Raw genomic sequence first — 19,881 nt, 5'->3', positions numbered from 1 at the left:
TCTGTCAAAGCGATCTTCCTAAAGCAAAAGTCTGACTGCCACATTCCTTTAAGCTCTGGGAGCTCTCTATTGCCTCTAGGATCAAAGATAATCTCCTCTGATTGGATCTTGGAGTCCTTCACAACTTTGTCTCATCTCACTGTAATTCCTTCTCCCCAGCCAAGCCTGGGGTGGCCCCTGTGATAGGAATGCTTGAGCAGAGACAGCTGATTTCTGACTGAGTCACTTCTGAGCCAGGATGAGCAGGGTAATGAAACTTTGGAGGACAGAAAAGCAGACTTTGAGACAGATTGGGCAAAAGAGGAAAGAAGTGAATTTTAAAATGGTGAATGGGGATTCTCTGGAGCGACAGACATGCCCCTTGACTTCTACTATCTACAACCTTAGAAGCTTTAAGAACACTGTCTACCTCAGTGAGATCATTGATCTCGATAGAACTGATTTTTTTTTTTTTCTAAAAGAAAAAGCTGATTCTGGCCTTTTCTCAATCTTCATTCTTCATGAACTCTGGGTAGGCTTTGACACTATTGATCACTCTAGTTCTCCTCCTACCTAACTGCCTGCTCCTTCTCAGTATCTTCCTTTGCTGGATCACCCCCTGGAATCATAAGAATCCTTTCTATCCTTCTCTTATGCCTCTATATTTCTTCACTTGGTGGTCTCATCGGTTCCCATGGATTTAATTTCCATCTCTATGCTAGTGTTTTCCAAATCTACATCTCTGCCTCAAACTCTCTGCTGACTTTCCAGTCTTGCACCTCCCACTGCTTTTCAGATGTCTTAAATTCAACACATCCAAAATTGAGCTCATTATCTTTTCCCCTATACTTCCTCCCCCTTAAAAATCTTTTCCTATTTCTCTATAGACAGAGGTCAACACCATCTGCTAGTTGCCTAGACTCATAACATAGGAGCTATACAAGATTCCTCATCTCACACCCTTCATTATCCAGCTGTTGCCAGGCTTGTCAATTCACCTGCAAAACATCTGGAATACCCCCTTCTCTCTTCTGATATGGTCACCTTTCTGAGCTCATCTCACTACTAGACTATGGCAGTACCTACTGGTGGGTCTGCGTGCCTCAAAGCTTTTCTCCCTCCTATTATCATCCTCTAATTACCAAAGTGATCTTCCTAAGACAAAGATCTAATTGTCATCCCCCAGATCCAACAAACTTCAGTGATTACCTATTACCTCCAGGATCAAATCCCCTGTTCAAAGCTCTATAATCTAGCCCTTTGGAAACTTTCCAGCCTTCCTAGATCTTATTCCCCACTCTTTGATCTGGGGCAACTAACTGGCTAAGTCTGCAGGACGCCCAGTTTTTTTTTTTTTTTTGGTTTTTTTTTTGGGGCCCTGATATATATAGTCTTCTCAATTTCTGTTAACTCCAAGTATGGAGAGAGTGGAAAGCTAAGCTGGTGAAAGCTGTTACTCACTGGAATGCCCAAGGAAAACACTTTCTTTTGAATCTATAAAAGAGAGCACCATGTACCTGGACCACCTATTTGAAGTATGGTAGATAGTTCTAATTTTTACCTGCTAACTTTGTGAGGGGAAAAAGTGGATAAAGGAGTAAGGGCCTCCCTACTTCAGGCCTTTCTCTTGTTGCCCACAAAGGCAGAAATCTCTGAGGGCCTTTGAGACTCTGTGAGCAGATCTCAGAGCAGATACTTGTACAAGGCACACAGGTGGCCAGCTGTTCTGTAGCAGTCAGCCTCCAACCTCCAGCATACACTCTACCTCTCCAGCTCTATTACCTGGAACTTCTCTTTCTCTCTCATTCTAGCCAGAATGACCTCCTGACTGCTCCTTACACAGAACCCCACCACTTCTCCCACCTCTGTGCCGTGGCAGCCAACATACAAACAGCTATATATGTAAGATATATTCAAGAGAGCAAACTGGAGTTAATCTTCAAGGGAGAGAACTAGAGGGAATGATTGGGAAGGCCCTCTGCAGAAGGCCGGGTTTATATTTATTCTGCACAGATATAAATGGATGTCTGTCCTTCAAGAAAAGGTTCTTTGTACACTCAGGATCTACTATCGTGTGTGCTTTTAATAAATAAAATTATTAAATAATAAATAAAGACAAATCAAAGTGACTCAAGGTTTCACCTCATATATAGTGCAATTTGGCAAAAATGACCAAAAAATGGCAACAGTCAATGTTGGAAAAATGTAAAATGATAGCACATTAATACATTGTTGATGGAGCTGTGAAGTAGTACAACCATTTGGGAGAGTAAATTTTGGACCAAAGACTCTATTATTCGTCTTTTACCCTAAGGAGGTCATCAATAAGAAAAATTTCCCCTATATGCCAAAATATTTATAACAGTACTTTTTGTTATAGCTGAGAATTGGAAAACAAAGCAGATACCCATCAATTGGAATGGCTAAAGAAACTGTGGTACATGAATGTGATGGAATCAAACTGCTGTCAGAAATGGTGTATGATGAATACAGAGAAGTATGGAAAGATCTACATGAACTGATACAGAATGAAGTAAGCAAATCCAAGAAAAGAATATACACAGTAATTACCACCAATAATTTGAAAGAACAACACACACACACACACACAAATCAAAAGTAAATGTAAAATAAAAAATCAAAATTATAAATCTCAAATGAAAAGATATATGAACATCCCCAATCTATCCCTTTTCTTTTAAGTGAGAAATCCACAGATGATATCCATTGTATATGGTTTTAGTTTTTTTTTTTTTTTTCCAATACATCAATCAGTTGTGCTGATCTTTTCCTTCTCCTCAAATAAATACTTTTTATCATATGGAATGGTTTTTTGAGAAGGGAAGGAGAAGGGATGGGTGGGATACTATGGTAATGTAAGAAACAGAAAATATCAACAAAAACTTATTTTAAAATTTGAGAACTCTTTTGACATAATTGGCTCCTTTCACAATTCTATGTATTTTATTTTATGTACTTAAAAAAATTCTGGGGAAGTGTCCATAGATTTCTCTGGACTTCCAAAGGGATCCATGATACAAAATAAGGGTTGAGAAACCTTGCACTATATAATCTATAAGACTCTTTCCAGATCTAAATTCTGTGAGAGGGATCCAAGCTAATGATACTGGGATGCTTTCAAGATATGCTCAAATAGTGGTAATACCTCACTTTCAAACCTGTGTTGTTATATAGGGAAAAGTTTGAAAGAATTTCTAGTATCAGTCAAAAAAAATAGATCCCAACGCCAGTTTCTGGAATGTTGTAACATAGAGTGGTCAAATGTGATCTTCACTGTATAACAAAGAAAATAATTCTTTCTCTGTGTTAGTTTCAGATGATTTTATAACATGCTATCCAAGAGGAGGAGAGACTGTATCTTTAATTATCTTGATCTGTTTTTGTAGCATTTTAAGGATTTAGAAATTTTAGTGATGGTTATTCTTAAAACTGCCATGCCATCCTTTAAATGAGCATCACAATAAAGCAAAGAGAAATAGAAAAAAAAAAGATATGCTCTGATAATTATGGAATATGTATAGACTAACTGTACACATTTAACATATATTGATTACTTGTTTAAAGGGAAAGATTGGGAGAAGAGAGGGAGAAAAAAATTGGAACACAAGGTTTTGCAAGGGTGAATATTGAAAACTATGCATATATTTTGAAAATAAACTTTTTAAAAAAATATGCTCATGTAAATTCCCTTTTGACCCCTCAAAATTATAATTTTCTTAGTTGGGAAAGGAGATAAGAAAATGTTCTCCTCTACACATATACACACAGAGGAGCAAAGTATGTGTGTGTGTATTCCCAAACTAGTTCCAGCCCTGCCACTGGTTTGCTGTGTCATACCTGGAAAAATCATTTCCTGTCTGAGTCTCTTCATCAGCAAAATATAGGTAGGAGAGTTGGGAGACCTCAAAGAATCTCAAAAGGGCTTCTGTAGGTTTACTCATCTAATTGTACTCTGTATCATGCTATGACTTCCACCTATATAGAAAGGGGCAGGTAGATGGTTGTGAGAAAAGTGTTTTGTAAAAATTTTACAGTACCATAGAAACCTGATCATTACTATTATTAATAGTACAACTCCCCATTTTCCTCTTTCCTGGGAAGCTTCCAATATGGCCAAAATGCCCTCATGAGTTTAACCATCACTTAGAGCTAGTACCTGCATAGTAGCCACTCTCTGGTTTCTCTTGAACACCCCCCCTCCTCTTTTGGGAAGCTCCAAAAGACTAAAAAGGAATAGATGGGAGAAAAGATAGGAGAAAATGTTTGCTCATTAATAGAACTACTGCTAAATTCAAAGACTCAGATTAATATTTTTATTTTCTATGAATTATATTTCTTCAGCTTCAGACCTACCGATTGCTTCTGAGTGCTTTGGACCCATTAATCTATAGCAGTCATCAGAGCTTCTACAGAAGGAGACAAAGGGGTTAGCTGGGGCAAAGAATATTCATGATTTCCATTCAATAAATGGTTTTTAATTTCTTCTTACATACAATCCTACCAAATTATAGTAAAATTACATTTTACTGGGAAGTTGTAGCATCAATTCTACAGAAAAGTTCCTTGAAGCAAGAGGCTAATGTTTGTGTCTTTGCATTTCTAGCCAAGAGAACCTAAGGTAGGAGGACGATGCGAACAGCTGGGGAGATCCTGAGCATGGGGAGCAGCTGGAACCTGAGCTAAAACCTGAAGAAACTTAAAGATTCTAAAGGCCACCAAACTTTGTACTGGACTCTTCAGTCATTTTCAGTCGTGACTGGCTCTTTGTGACCCCATCTGGGGTTTTCTGGACACAGATTCTAAAGTAGTTTGCCATTTCCTTCTCCAGCTCATTTTATAGATGAGGAAACCAAGGTAGATAGATTTAAGGGACTTAATTACTTTTCACTCTGCTCCTAAGGATGTGAAGCTGGGTTTGAACTTGAGTTTTCCGGATGACAGGCCCCATGCTCTATCCCTTGAGTCACGTTTGCGTTTTACTACTGGAAAAATTGAGGGTCAGAGCAGGGAATTAATTCACCAACTACCATCAGGAGTCCAATGAATACTCTGGCCTCTGTGCGCATGAGCTCCTAGCTAAGTTCAGAATTTCCTGTTCTGCTCTATCTTTCTGTCTCAGGTCTGCTGGCTCTGGCCCATAACCTCCTTTCTGTAAACACCGGAGCATATCTCAGGGCTTACATTCCTCCACTGTGGCAGCCTCTAAACATATATCTGCCTCCTCCACACGCCGCCTATCTTGTGAGCCTCTTATTAGTGGACAAAGATTGAAGGAAGGTCCAAATTCTCAGCCTCCACCCCAAGAAGAGCTCTTGCCCAAGTCTGTGGAGAATGAATCACATGCAAGTCATTGAGTCAAACAGACCCAAACTTGCAGATGAGACACATAGATAGGCGTAGTGGCTAAAACACTGGATGTGAAGAGTCAGAATTCCAAAAAATCTGGTTGGCCAGAGGATACTGTGAAAGGGAAGAAGGTGTAAGTAAAAAGGATAGCTAAAATAGCTTACATTTGGGTTAAAAAAAAAAAAAGGAATCATCAGAGCTATCCACAAATGGGAGAGAGTTTGGCTTAGGCAGCCATGGATATCTCCCTCATTTAACATCTTTAGGGAAAAATTGAATGGCTCCAAAGCTAGAATATTCAAGATTACTGACTTATTGTTAAAACAGAAGCCCCTCAAGGTCAGGGGATCACAAAATCATATTACTACAATTCAATGGGGGATATGTTGTACAGTCCAATATGCTCATTTAGGTACAGATTGAATAAAGCAGTCACTGAAGTCCTTTCCAACTCCAAAATTTTGTGATTCTGCCTGCAGATAGGACACCTCCAGCCAATGTTCAAATGCAAAACATTCTCTTCCTACTCAAATTTTCCCACTGCTTTTTGGTTCTATTTTGTGTCCATTATGGCCTAATTTAGATTTTTCTATACTCAGAAGGATCTATCTCATTAACTTGACAGAGATTCCAATCCCACCCCTTTAGTAAGTCTAATCCCTGATAAACTTTGATAAACTTTGCTCTTTTTGGCAATACAGTGATCTAAGACAATTCCAAAAGATTCATATCCCATACTTATCCATACTCAGAGAAAGAACTATGGAATCTGAATGCAGCTCTCTCATGAGTTTTCTCTTTTGTTTTGATTTTTCTTTTACAACATGACCAATGTGGAAATCTGCTTAATATGATTTTACATATAAAACATATCAGATTTGATTGCCATCTTAGGAAGGGAGAGGGGAGGAAAAAATAGAAACCAAAATATTATAAAAGTGAATGTTAAAAACTAATAAATAAATTGAAATAAAGCAGGAAAAAAAGACTCTTATCCATGTCCTCCCAAATGTTTGCCATGCGGAACTATCCAATACACTAGGTACTTTCCCTGTAAGATACTGGATGCCTTATGGGAATCCATCCCCTTGTCATGTGACTGGATGATCCTCTTTTGTAACATGGTTCTTTGATGACATTCATTACTCCTGTTCAAAACTTCTGTTATTCCACATTAGTTATAGGTGGCAGCCTGTTCATACCCATGCCCTCAGAAATGTAATTCCTTAGGGTCAAGTAGTCTTTCAGGTCCCATTGCCAAAAGGAGTACCAGGAAAATATTTGCATTAAAAAAGACTGACCCTAGTTCTTATAGGAAGCATGGTGACCTGGTCAGTAACACTACTTTGCAATTTTCAAAAAATAAACCAGTTCACATTACTTTTCAACTATGTGTTCAGCTCACTGTCTGTCTGTATTGCCTGTCCCAGATACAATGTCATAGTGTGTCCATTCTGATATATGCTGAAATATGAGCAAAAAACACTCTTTTTCCTGTGTAGATGATCAAGCTTGGTCTTCTTTTGATTCCTACAGCACTCTATTCAAAACCTCTTCTAAGAGTCATGAAATGGATTTCTCTTTGAGTCGGGCCATTCAACCAGCCTGACTGGTTTTTGTTAATTTTATACAAATAAATTATGTTTCTTTTTAAAAAGAAAAAATCTAAGTTAACTCTATCCACAGCATTTCCTTGATTCCCCTGTACTAAGTCTGCGAAAATAGGAGACAAATTAATCTGGCATAACCTGTTTTGATGAAGCCCCCACTAGCTACTTGTGAGCTTTGTACCCTTTTGAAGCTGATAACCATTCTTGAATCATCTATTCTAGTGTGTCAGGGGCCCAGGGGCCTGAGGAACAAGATCATCTAGTTGAGTCCATGCTTCATGTAGTAGTTAGAAGGTGAGAGGAAAGAGCACCACCCCTAAACAGAATGTGCTAGTTGGGTATAAATTGGAAATAATATCTTCTTTTTTACCTAACACAGCAGCCTGGATCTCCCTCCCTCCCCCAAGTAAGTGCTGACATGGGGCAAAGGGAGGACATCAGGGAGTGTCCAAGGTTTTTTCCCTCCATCATATCAAAATACCAGTACTTTTATCACTGAATCACTAACACATGGAGTTGGGTCATTTTAAAAGGGAGCACTCATCCAAGTACTGAAATGGTGAGCTAGAACTAAAAAGGGCCACTAAGCATCCTCCATGGGGTAGCCCTTACTTCCATGAAATGGTCCTCACTGCTGTAAAAAATAAATAACAATAAAATTTTAAATCTTTTATATCTATTTACCAACCTCAGCTCACTTTGCACATTTGCACTCCTGACCCCGTTTTTATTCTTCCTCCATTATCTGCCCATCGTTCTAGCTTTTATTTATGTCTTTTTAAGATTGAAGTGGGTTAGAAGTATATACACGTTAATCTTTTAGATAACTTTTTTTTGTCATCAAAATTTTCCTCCTTTTGTTACAACCTGTGGTAACTTCACCACCTTTGTCCATTTAAATCATCCGAAGCCCAAGTAACTAAGAAAGGGAGCAGATTGTGGACCTTTGTACTTTGAAGGGTCTGTCCTTGGTTCATTTTAATCTCCTATGTTGCAACAAGACCAGAGCTTTCTGAGGACAGGTTCAGGACTAGGAGCCTTGCTTAGCAAGTTATACTGGGTGAACCAGGGAAAGTCGATTTCATCACCAAGGGGCTCTGGGAGTGTCTCCTCTTCCCCATTCTCTATGAACTGCTTTAGCCCATGGAGACTTTCCCCAGGGTCAGAACAAGCAGGAGGAAGCCAGAAAATATTGCCTAATTATATCAGGGGTACTAGGAGATTTTCTCTTTTATTTTTACTTTAATTGCATATACACTAAAACTGCAGTGATCCATGTTTTGTGTGTCTAATTCACTGGCTACTGAGGGGAGGGAAATCTGGGGAGTAGCTATTCTAAACAGGAGTGGAGTTGCTTTAAAATATTTTCTTCCACTAGATTAGAAATGGGAAAGTAGCAGCTACGTGGAGTTGGTAGCCGCTCTGTGTGGGAATGTGCTAAGTCACTAAGAGAAACAGTTGGGTTGTGAGTGGCTACTAGTGGCCAGAGGAGAGAGTGCAGCCTGCTTTAAGATGGAAGGGCTGACACAGCGGATGTGTCTGGCTCTTTGTGACCCCATTGGGGGGGTTCTTGACAAAGATCCTGCAGCCATTTCCTTTTCCGTCTCATTTTACAGATGAGGAAACTGAGGCAAACAGGGAACGTGACTTGCACATGATCACCCAGCTATCTGAGGCCGTATCTGAATCTCCCACTTCATCAATATGTGGGCTATTTTATGTGACAAGTTATGTGACTTTAAAGGTGACCACAGTAACCCAGACAAAAGTGCCCCATTCTTTTAGATGGGCTATGCCAGGAGTCCGAGGGCCGTGGCCCGATCAGGGGAATGGTGGGTGAGAGCCAGGGCCACTGGGCAGTGCTGGGGGGGGATCGGGAGCGGAAGACCAGAGCCCCCTGGGCTATGGCCAGTGGGCCCGATTTTTGCCCCGTGCAGATCATGATGACTCCTGAGAGAGAGAGACTAAGGGCTGTATGCACCAGCTCGTGGGACAGTCAAGCCGTCCCCGTCTGAGGAGGATGACCCCCTTGCAAAAAGGGTGCGATTTTGAATCTAGGCACCACGTGCAAACTTTGAGGAGCCTCCTTCTGACTGTGGGGGGATCCCTGACAAAGGCTTCCGCAGCAAGATGGAGAGGAGGCCCCCTACTAGCAAGGAAAGGGACTAGCTGATGATTCCGGGGTGCCCAGAAGCCCATTCCCTTCCTTTTCCCTTCCTTTTCTGGCCACTGATCCAGACAAGACTGTTATGATCTGCTTCTTGAGAACGGGGTGCATAAGGCTATGGCATCTAAAGCAAAGCTTTCACAAATGGTAAAATTATATGTATGCCAAAATAAATTTTAATTTTAAAGTTAAATTTCTTTATGTTTTATTATCAGTAAATGTTTGATTTGTATACCTATTTTGCATACTTATACACTCGGGGTCACTGGTGGAAAAAGGTGGACTGCTCTAAAGAATGTGCCCTGACCAGGGAAGCCTAGACCTGGATGTGGATCGCCTTTTCTGAGCCTGGATGAATCACATCCTGAGATGGAAGTGTCCAGGGAGGGAGAAGATTTGGAAGATCCCAGGTAATGGCAAGGGAGGAACTGCTTTTGGAGAAAAGGACCAATAAAAGGACCACCAGTGTCTGACTGTTCTAACAGTAGCTGTGTGCTGGGAACTGTTTGGAGAGTGCAGACTGGAGGTCAAATTATAAAATGCCAACAGCAATCCTGAAAACTGATCATGTTCTGGGATGGTTTAAGTAGATGGTGAGAGAGGGAGAGCACTGGGTGGGAGTCCAAAAGAGCTGAGTTCAAATCTGCCCTCAGACACTTATTAGCTATAAGTATGGCCTTGAGCATCCAACTGCCTCTTATATCTCTGCTATAAAATGGGGAAAATGAGAGCACCTACATCCTGGAATTGTTATGAGGATTAAATAAGATATTTCTAAAATGTTTAGAACAGTGCTTGGCATATAATAGGTGCATAATAAATGCTTATTTCCTTTGTTATGTTTGGTTTTGCCCCCCCTTCTTTAAGGACACTCCAGGGTTGAGCCTTAAGTAATATCATCTCTGAGAGGCTGCAATTGGAGACTTTTAAAATTTTAGTTTTTTCTCAATTACATGTAAAAACAATTTTTAGCATTCATTTTTAAAAAGTTTGAGTTCCAAATTCTCCCCAGCAGTCCCTGCTCCTTGAGAAGTCAAGCAATTTAATATAATTATACATGTGCAGTCATACAAAAACATATTAACCATGTCAAAGGAAAACACAGACCCCCCCCCCAATTTTTTTTTTTTTAACTTTAAAGAGGTCATCAGAACCATTTGGTACTGGCTAAGAAACAGAGTAGTTGAGAAGTGGAATAGGCTAAGTTCACAAGACATAGTCAATGACTATAGTAATCTAGTTGTGATAAACCCCAAAATCCCAGCTTCTGGGATAAGAATTCACTATTTGACAAAAATTTCTGGGAAAATTGGAAATTGGAATGGAAGAAACTAGGCATTGATTCACACCTAACACTCTGTATCAAGATAAGGTTGAAATGGGTTCATAATTCAGACATAAGGAATGATATAATAAGCAAATTAGAAGAACAAAGAATAGTTTATCTCTCAGATCTGTGGAGAAGGAAGGAATCTGTGGACAAAGAAGAACTAGACTATATTTTAATATTATTTAATATTAAATTATAATAATAATTTATTATATATATTTATTATTATTATAATAAATATTATTTAATATTAAATTTAAAAGTTTTTGTACAAACAAAACTGGAAGCAATAAACTGGAAAAATTTTTTGCATTCAAAGCTTTCGATAAAGGCTTCATTTCTAAAATATATAGAGAGTTAGCTCAAATTTATAAGAATTCAAGCCATTCTCTTAACAGGCAATTTTCAGCCAAAAAAAACTGAAACCATTTCTAGTCATATGAAAAGGTGCTCTAAATAACTATTTATCAGAGAAATGCAAATGAAGACAATCAACTCTGAGGTACCATTACACATCTCTCAGATTGGCTAAAATAACAGGAAAAGATAATGACCAGTTTTGGAGGGGATGTGGGAAAACTGGGACACTAACACATTGTTCTGGAGTTGTGAACTGATTCAACCATTCTGGAGAACAATATGGAACTATGCTCAAAAAGTTATCAAAGTGCATACCCTTTGATCCAGCACTGTTCCTACTGTGCTTATAATTATATCCCAAAGAGATCTTAAAGGAAGAAAAGGGACCTGTATGTGCAAAAATGTTTGTGGCAGTCCCTTTTGCAGTGGCCAGAAACGGGAAACTGAGTGGATGCCCCTCAATTGGGGAATGGCTAAATAAATTATGGTATATGAATGCTATGGAATGTTACTGTTCTATAAGAAACGATCATCAGGATTTCAGAGAGGCCTAGAAAGACTTACAAGAACTGATGCTAAGTAAAGTGAGTAGAACCAAGAGAACATTATATATGGCAATAGCAAGATTATATGATGATAAATTTTGATGGACTTGGCTCTTTTAAACAGTGAGGTGATTCAAGACAGTTTCAATGGTGTTGTGATAGAAAGAGACCTCTGGATCAAATATAGTTTTTTCATGTTCTTTTTGTCGTTTGCTTGCATTTTGTTTTCTTTCTCATTTTTTCCTTTTTGATCTGATTTTTCTTGCGCAGCATGATAACTGTGAAAATATATATAGAAGAATTGCGCATGTTTAACATATTACTTGGTATCTAGGAGTGGAGGTAGGAGGAAGGGAGGGAAAATTTTTGGAACACAAGGTTTTGCAAGGGCGAATGTTGAAAATTATCTATATATATATTTAAAATAAAAAGATTTAATAATAAAAAATATGCTTTCATCTGCATTCAGACTAACTGTTCATTCTCTGGATGTGGATAGCATTTTTCATGATATGTCCTTTAAAATTGTCTTGGATCACTATTGCTGAGTATAGTTGTTATTTACAGTACTATTGTTGCTGTATACAATGTTCTCATGGGTCTGCTCACTTTATTTATCAGTATTAGTTTATATTAAGTTTCCAGGTTTTTCTGAAATCCATCCTGCTTGACATTTTTTTCAGAACAATAGTATTTCACCACAATCACATACCATGATTTGCTCTGCCCAGCTGATGGGTTTCAGTTTCCAATTCTTTGTCACCACAAAAAAGCTGATTAGAGGACATTTAAAAAGCCAAAAAATATGAGAAAAGGGAACATGGCCCCTCTCTCACTAAAGGCAGGCTCAACTAGGATTGAATCCAGTCCAAAGTGCATGGCTCACTATACAACAGTGGTGCAGCAGAGCCTCAGCCTGGGGCCCCCAGCAGCACTTCCTCCTTTAGGGGTGGGGTCTCAGACTTCTCTTAGCTCTCAAAATTCAGCTGTACTTCTGTTCTGTCTTCAATGTGCACCCTTCAGCCTCCTGATACAGAGCTTTTTTTCCCTTTGTTTTCACCTTAAAACCTTTTTTTTTCATTTTACTACTTAGTAGAATAATGGCTCAAAGGTGCTCTTTGGAGAAGTAAGGGTTAACAGAAGTTTGGTAAATTGAATCTTGTGCCCAAAGGCAACAAGAAATATAATTTCACAAGCTATTTAGTCGCTGTCTTGCAACACTCATGATAAACAAGAGCAAAAAATGACTGCCCTCATAATGATAACTACATTTTTATGGAGAACATCTGGTGTAGAGTACAAAAATGTAGAAAATGCTATGACAAACTTGGCAAGATCCTCTAACCCAAATCAACAAATATATTGACATTGGGTGAGTTAAATGCAAATGTAGGCTCTGGGAAAAATGGTGAAAAAAATATTGTAAAGTATTTTCAGGATTAAATGAAAAAGGCCAAAAGCTCAGAAAGATAGCAAGAAAGCCTTTGACATAATGAGCACCAAATGAAAGCACCAAAAATGTAACTGATTTTATCTTAAAGGAACAAGAAATGACTACTCATTTAAGAATCAGTCCCCAATAAGGCATATGTGCATGTAGTTAGATGATCAATTATTTGGAACACAAGTTAAAATCTCTGCCAAATTAGGAGAGATGAGAAGACTCTGTATAATTACTCAAGGTCCATGCTGATCAATTCAAACAACTGACAATTAACAATGGGAAATGGGTAATTATTACACTATTTCCTATTTAAATTTCAACAAAAGCAAATGAATGAACATTAAATTGAATGAACAGGGAAGGTGGTACACTGGAGAGATAAAAGGAAAAAAATAACCCCCCAGTTTCTGATCTCAGGGATTTTATATTCTACTATAATTGATATAAGTCAATCACCACAAAGAAGTTGTGAGGGATAGAAAATCCTATCCAAAAATGACTACTCAGAGACCTCTGGAAGTAAAAAGCAGAAAAGTTATTTATTTAATAAATTCTCATGAGAATGAGCAATTCCACCGTGAGGAGGGCTAAAGAACTAGGAGAAGATATACAGTTTTTATAGCTTTTAATCACAAAGGAATTACATGGATTGGGCAACATTAAGGGATAGGTGCCCCCTCCCCTCCTTAATTGGATGTTATTCATGCCAAAACCAGCAGATTCCCTGTTTCGGGGAGGAACCATACATCAGGCAACTAGTTGTCTAAACATTGATAACTTGAACAGCGATAGATCTCATCATTCTGGGTTAAATACATATATCTAAAATCTGAGTGAATATTGGCTAATACTCAACATACTTATGCAGGTCACAGAGACCTAGAGAAGATAGAATACAGAAAAGGAATTTAACATTCTTGTAAGTTCTTCACCTTATCTTACTCCACACAAAGTCAAACATCTTAGGCAGTACTTTCCTTGCCAATGAAAGAAACATGGAAGCCAGATACAATAGTTTAACGCAGGGGTTCTCAAACTACGGCCCTCGGGCCAGATGCAGCCCGCTGAGGACGTTTTTTTGTGGGCCACTGGGTTATGGCAAATGGGCTGAGGGCTGAGACAGAGTGTGAGCTTTTGTTTTACTATAGTCTGACCCTCCCACAGTTTGAGGGACAGGGAACTGGCCCCTATTTAAAAAGTTTGAGGACCACTGGAAAGTATGACAGAAAGATGGTAAAGATAAGTATGCTCTTAAGAATTGTGTCATAAAAACACAGAGAGGGCAAAACACAATATAGCGCTTGCTTAGCATGACTTGACTAAACCAGATCATCCCAAGTAAACCAAGGTAAACCAGAAAGGAAAAAAAAAAATAGAACATATTTGTCCATGTTTCTGGGGTCAGTGTTCTGGAGAAGGATTAGAAGCAAAAGCAACAAACCAAAGATTAAAAACAAAGAAAATATCCATGTCAGTGTGGCAGGGCCACTGGATTTGTACTTTTAACACCTCTGATACAAATGTTCTTTTTTTTTTTTTCTGAGGCTGGGGTTAAGTGACTTGTCCAGGGTCACACAGCTAGGAAGTATTAAGTGTCTGAGACCAGATTTGAACTCGGGTTCTCCTGAATTCAAGGCTGGTGCTCAATCCACTGCGCCACCTAGCTGCCCCCTGATACAGATGTTCTTATCTGAGGAAACAGAAATGGTCATGGAAAGGATTAAGGCTGGGAGCACTGGCTGACCCAGGCTAAGGGCACACAGAAGAAATCACAGTAGGAGTTAACACAAAGCATTGAGAGGTCATTTTCAAAATAACTGAAAGGAAGGAAAGAGAAAGATAACAAATATTCAGGGAAAAGATCATTGGCAGAATTAAAACCAAAAAAAAGATTAATCGCTAGGACCTTTAGAGCATGCTATTCTCATCTCTTTATATAAAATATATGTGTGAATATCCTTGAATAAAATATTACAAGGCAACAACAGAGGAACTTTCCCAAATAATTTTCTATAGTAGACCACATCTCCAGTCTTTGAAATGTGTATGTGTTAATTATGTGTAAATTATTTAAAATAAACAAAAAAACCTTTTGATTCAGTATGGCAAAAAATATCTTTAAAAGCTATCCTTTCATAAGGTGGTGTTTTTCTTGTAAGTTAATACAAGATCTCTTAATAGATAACAACCATAAAGCTAATGTTCAATGATCCTCTGTTACTACCTTTCAAAGCATTCAAAAAGAAGTATCTGGCCTTGAGAGGGTGGGCCAGCCTTTCAGATACTTTTCTGCATCCTGCATCAAATCTCAGACACTACTCAGGTAGTAACCCTCAGCAGGGTTTCTTAATCTGAGCGGGATGGGGCTCCCTTGAAAATCCCTGAATAGATTTCAGGGAGTCTGTGAACTTGGATAGAGGGAGAATTACACTTTTATTTTCATTAACTTCTAGCATTTAGCCTTTCCCTCTAAGAATGGATTACCAAGGGGGCCAAAGTACAAGAAAAGGTTAAGGATTCCAACTCCAAGGCCTTCTCATTTAGATGCAAAACTGCTTCTCAAACATCAGCCTAACAATACTAAAAGAAAAAAAAAAAAAAAAAAGAAAATAAAACAAATATAAGTAGCAAAGTGTAGAGAGAGCACCTAAGGTGGAACCCTCTAGCTAACTTCTCAGAAACACCAGATGAGCCAGGAGCACCTAGAAGAATGAGATCAGAGATCCCTTGCAGCTTCCTGTATTAGTTACTATGTTGGGGGGAAAATTAAGATAGAGTTCTGAGGGGGCAGCTAGACACGCAGTGAAGTCAGGAGGACCTGAGTTCAAATCTAGCCTCAGACACACTTCCTGGCTGTGTGACCTGGGCAAGCCACTGAACCCCAAATGTCTTGCCAAAAAAAGATATGGTGAGGTTAACTAATCTGACATCTGCATTCCTAAACGAGTAATTTCCAAACTTTAACCATCAGTTAAATGTGTGTGTGTGTGTGTGTGTGTGTATTCCTCAAGGAATATGTCTAAAATTCACTCATTTATAAATTATGTAAATGTCCTACTGTCCTGGTTCTATACATTATAACACTTAACATTCTTTAAAAAGATGAGACAAAGAAGAAATAAGTGGGTGCTTGTGCCAGCCAGGAGCCCCTGCAGTGGGTTCAGCAAGGCTGTGCAGCAGTCAGGAGGGCAGCCATGAGGAAGACAGCGCCCACCAAGTCTGCCAAGAGCGCCCACTATGCCAGCTGGGCCTAAAGGAAGCAGTGGCGCCCCTCTGGGTCCAGAGCCCAGTGCCATTCACCTTGCTGCACTGGCTCTTTAACCCCCAGACAAAAAGTAAGGAAGGAGGATCTTACTCACCAAATCATTGCCCCCAGGCTGGGCCGGCTGTGGTTCCCAAGTGGCCAGGGGGGATCTTCCCAGGGCAGTTAGAGCTGGGAAGAAGGGCCTGCCACTGACTCAGTAGGGGGCAAGTTGCAGGGTGGGAAGGAGAGGAACAGGGAATAAGGGTGGGCACCCAGGTGCAGATGGGCCTCACAATTGGCTCCCGAAGAGGTGGGAGGAGGCTTGTCTTCCTAACTTCCAATTGGCTGTCAGGACCCCTGGGGTAATTCCCTGCTCCTCACCACCCCAGGCCCCTGCTGATCCAAAGGGCCATGCCCTTCCTTAACCTGGCCAGCACCCTCCAGGCCCTGGCCAAGTTCAGGACCTGGGGAATTTCTCCAAGTGTTCATAATCTGCGGCTACTGGGACCCTGCCTCGGGCCCAGCACCCAGGCAGAACACCTGCTCTGTCCCACACGGTGACCTTCTAAACCTTCCACCTCAGTTCTCCCTTCTTCATCCTGGTCCCTGGCTGACCCAGTTCAAGTCTACACTGTCTTTCTCTGGGGCATCCCTCAGTCTCCTACTGTGGCTGCGCTAACTGTCCCACTGCCCGACTCCCACTCACTCCAGTGGTGCTGACTTGGTCCACTGCAAATTTTTGTCACCTCTTCTCCAGGCCATCATCCTTTTCTATCTCCACCTTGGGGCTCTCTTCCACTCATTTGCCCTCAGAATGGCCATAGGCCCCTTCCCCAACCTCTCAGCCGATCTTGCCTCATATTGTACAGAAAGTAAAGTTGTTAACCAGGAGCTCTCCCCTCCTCCGTGGGCTCCTCTTGAAGAGGTGGCCATTATTGCCTTCTATTTGGACAAATCCTCCTATTCCATTCCATTTTTTTTCCAGGGAACCGTCACCTCTGTCACTCTTTTCTCCTTCTCTCTACCAGCTGCCTGTAAACCTGCCCAACCTTAAAGAACTTTCACCGGCTCCTTCCCCTTAATCACCAACTCCTACCTTTTGTGGGTGGCCAAATTTCTTAAGAAGGTACCTCTTAGCATCTCCACTTTCTCTTCTCTTAATCCCTTATGCTCAGGCCTTTGACCTCATCATTCCACAGAAATTGCTCTTTCTAGAGTTGCCAATGACCTCATAATTGCCAGATCCAATGGACCTTTCTCCATCCTCCTTCTTGACTTCTCTGCAGCCTGTGACCCTGCTGATCACTGTCTTTTTGACACTCTCTTACCTCCAGGTCTTTAGGACACTGATCTTTCCTGGTTCTGTCCGATCTGTCTGATTGCTCCTTCTCTGTCTCCTTTACTGGCTCCTCATCCCAGTCTGCCCTCTCACTGGAGGTGTCTGCTAGAGTCCTGGGCTTCCTTCTCTTGTCTCAAAATTTGGCGAGCCCACCATGTCCCATGGACTTAATTATCACCTTGACACTGATGATTCTCAAGTCTATCTGACCTGGCCTAACTGCTCTTCTGCTAACTGCCAGTGTTCACCCCTTCAACTGCCTTTCACATATCTCCAAGAGGATGTCCAGCAGACATCTTAAATGCAACGTAACCCATACTGAACTCATTATCTTTCCCTAGTTTTAATTCCCTAAAGGCCACACCATCTTCCCAGCCTCCCGACCCAAGTGTCATCCTGGATTCCTCACTATTTCTTATTCCAAATAAACAATCTGTCACCAAGGCTGTTGATTTCACCTCTGAACCTCTCTCCAATTGGCCCTTTTCTCTTCTGACAATGACATCACCCTAGCACAGGCTCTCAGCAACTCATACCTGGTCTGTTACAAACAGCTTTTTGGCGGTTCTGCCTATTTATCCATCTTCTATTTGGCAGCCAAAGTAATTTCTATAAAATTCTGAATGACCATGTCACCTCCTAGAAATTTAACAAACTCCAGTGGCTCCCTATCACCTCCAGCATCAAATACAAAATTGTGTTTGGCATTTAAAGTTCTTTGCATTGTAGCCCTACCCTTACTACCTTTGCACAGTTCTTACATCTAAATCCCCATCTTGGACTCTTTGATGCAATGGCATTGGCCTCCTGGCTATTGCATGAAAAAACACTCCATGTTTAAGTTCTGGGCATTTTTCCCAGCTGTCTTCCCATACCTCTTCATCTCTGTCTCCTGACTTCCTTTAAATTGAAATTAAAATCCTATTTTCTATAGGAAGCCTTCCTAATCCCTCCTAATTCTAGCATGTTCCCTCTGTTATTTCCTACTTATCCTGTATATACTTGTCTTCCTCTAGATTATGTTGTTTGAGTATAGCTTGTAAGTACTATAAGCACTTGCTTTTGCCCCTTTTTGTATCCCTAGCACTTAGCACAGTACCTAGCACATAGTAGATACTTAATAAACATTTATTGACCCACTGCCATGTCCTCCCCAATCTCGAAAAACTGTCCCTTGATATGTTCACCCCCTGCTTAGCTATGGCTCTATCTCTCACCTCCTTTTGATGGCTGAATTTCTTGAAAAGACCTTCTACAATCACTTATCCTTCTACTTCCTCTCCTCACTCCTCTTGATTTTCTGCTTCTGACCTTAGATCAAACTGAACCTGCTCTTTACAAAGTAACCAGGAATCTCTCATTGATCAACTCTACCTGCCCTCATTTTGCTTAGCCTCTCTGCAGCCTTTGGCAGGGTCATCTCCCTCTTCGCCTTGATACTTTGTTTAGGTTTTGGTGACATTGTTCTTTTTTGGTTCTCCTAACTGTCTGCCCACACTCCCTTTCCATCTGTCAGATCTTCATTGAGGTCAAGCCTGCTCACTGGGATCGGTCCCTAATGCTTCATCTCGGGCCCTCTTCTCTTCTCCCTTAGTATGATTTCACTTGGTAATCTCATTAGCTCCTAATCTCTAAGCAAAAGGTTCTCAGATCTAGAATCTCTCTAATTTCCAACTTTGTATTCCCAACTGCCTATCTCCATTGAATATCCAATGGACTGTGGGTCCCACGGATACCTCAAACTCAATTATGTCCAAAAGTGAATTCATTTTCCTTTCACCCAAACACTTCTGAACTTCCCTATTATTCTCAAGAATACTACCATCCTCCTAGACCCAGAATCTTAACCTAGAGCTGTGTGCAACCCGCCACCCTTATCCAATTTGTCACATCTTAGTACCATCTCTTATATAAATCCTTGTCTTTCCTCTGCTGGTCTCATCTCACTCCATTCTAATTCCTAAAGTACAAGCCACCCCTCCCCCCAATTCAACCACTTCCAGAAGTTCTTCGCATAAATATAAAATATAAAACCCTCTGTTTGGCTTTTAAAGCTCTTTATGCCTCCTACCTTCAGGCTTCTGACACCTTATTCACCCCCACAAGCTCTGGCTTTCTCGCTTTTCTTAGGACACGCCACTCCTCCTTCCTCCTCACTGACGGTCCTCCATAACTAAAATTCTCTTCCTCCTTCACTCTGCCTCCTGGCTTCCCTAATCCCTGTTACTGTCAGTGCCTTCCCTCTGCTGATTATCTCTAATCTGTTCTGCACAGATAATTTGCTGGTTGTTTACAAATTATCTCCCCTAATACATTCAGCTCCTCAAGATATAGACTGTTTTTGCCCTTCTTTGTATGCCTTGTACACGGTGCCTGGTACACAGTGGTGATTAATAAATGCTTGCTAAATGTTGAGAACCAGGGCTGTGTTTTACTCTCAGTGGGACAATGCTTGGGGGGATGGTATGGTTGACTTATGAATGAATTGGTTTGTCC

General features: G+C 40.4%; 1 protein-coding gene across 2 annotated transcripts in view; it reads right to left on the bottom strand.

The window, feature by feature from the left end:
* The window catches only part of FZR1 (fizzy and cell division cycle 20 related 1), an 89,176-nt gene extending 69,603 nt beyond the window's left edge, over positions 1–19,573 (bottom strand). The window contains exon 1 of one of the 2 annotated variants that reach the window (XM_074307452.1): positions 19,457–19,573. The gene's annotated coding sequence lies outside the window, so the exon portion shown is untranslated. Of the gene's footprint in view, positions 1–17,142; positions 17,232–19,456 lie in introns of those variants that run through there. The other variant, XM_074307444.1, reaches the window with a different exon arrangement.
* Between the last annotated feature and the right edge of the window lie 308 nt (positions 19,574–19,881).

Source organism: Sminthopsis crassicaudata, chromosome 1 (genome assembly GCF_048593235.1).
Source record: "Sminthopsis crassicaudata isolate SCR6 chromosome 1, ASM4859323v1, whole genome shotgun sequence".
In the NCBI taxonomy this organism is placed as follows: Eukaryota; Metazoa; Chordata; class Mammalia; order Dasyuromorphia; family Dasyuridae; genus Sminthopsis; species Sminthopsis crassicaudata.
Note: the sequence above shows the minus strand (reverse complement) of the source record. Positions and strands in the feature narration are given on the sequence as shown.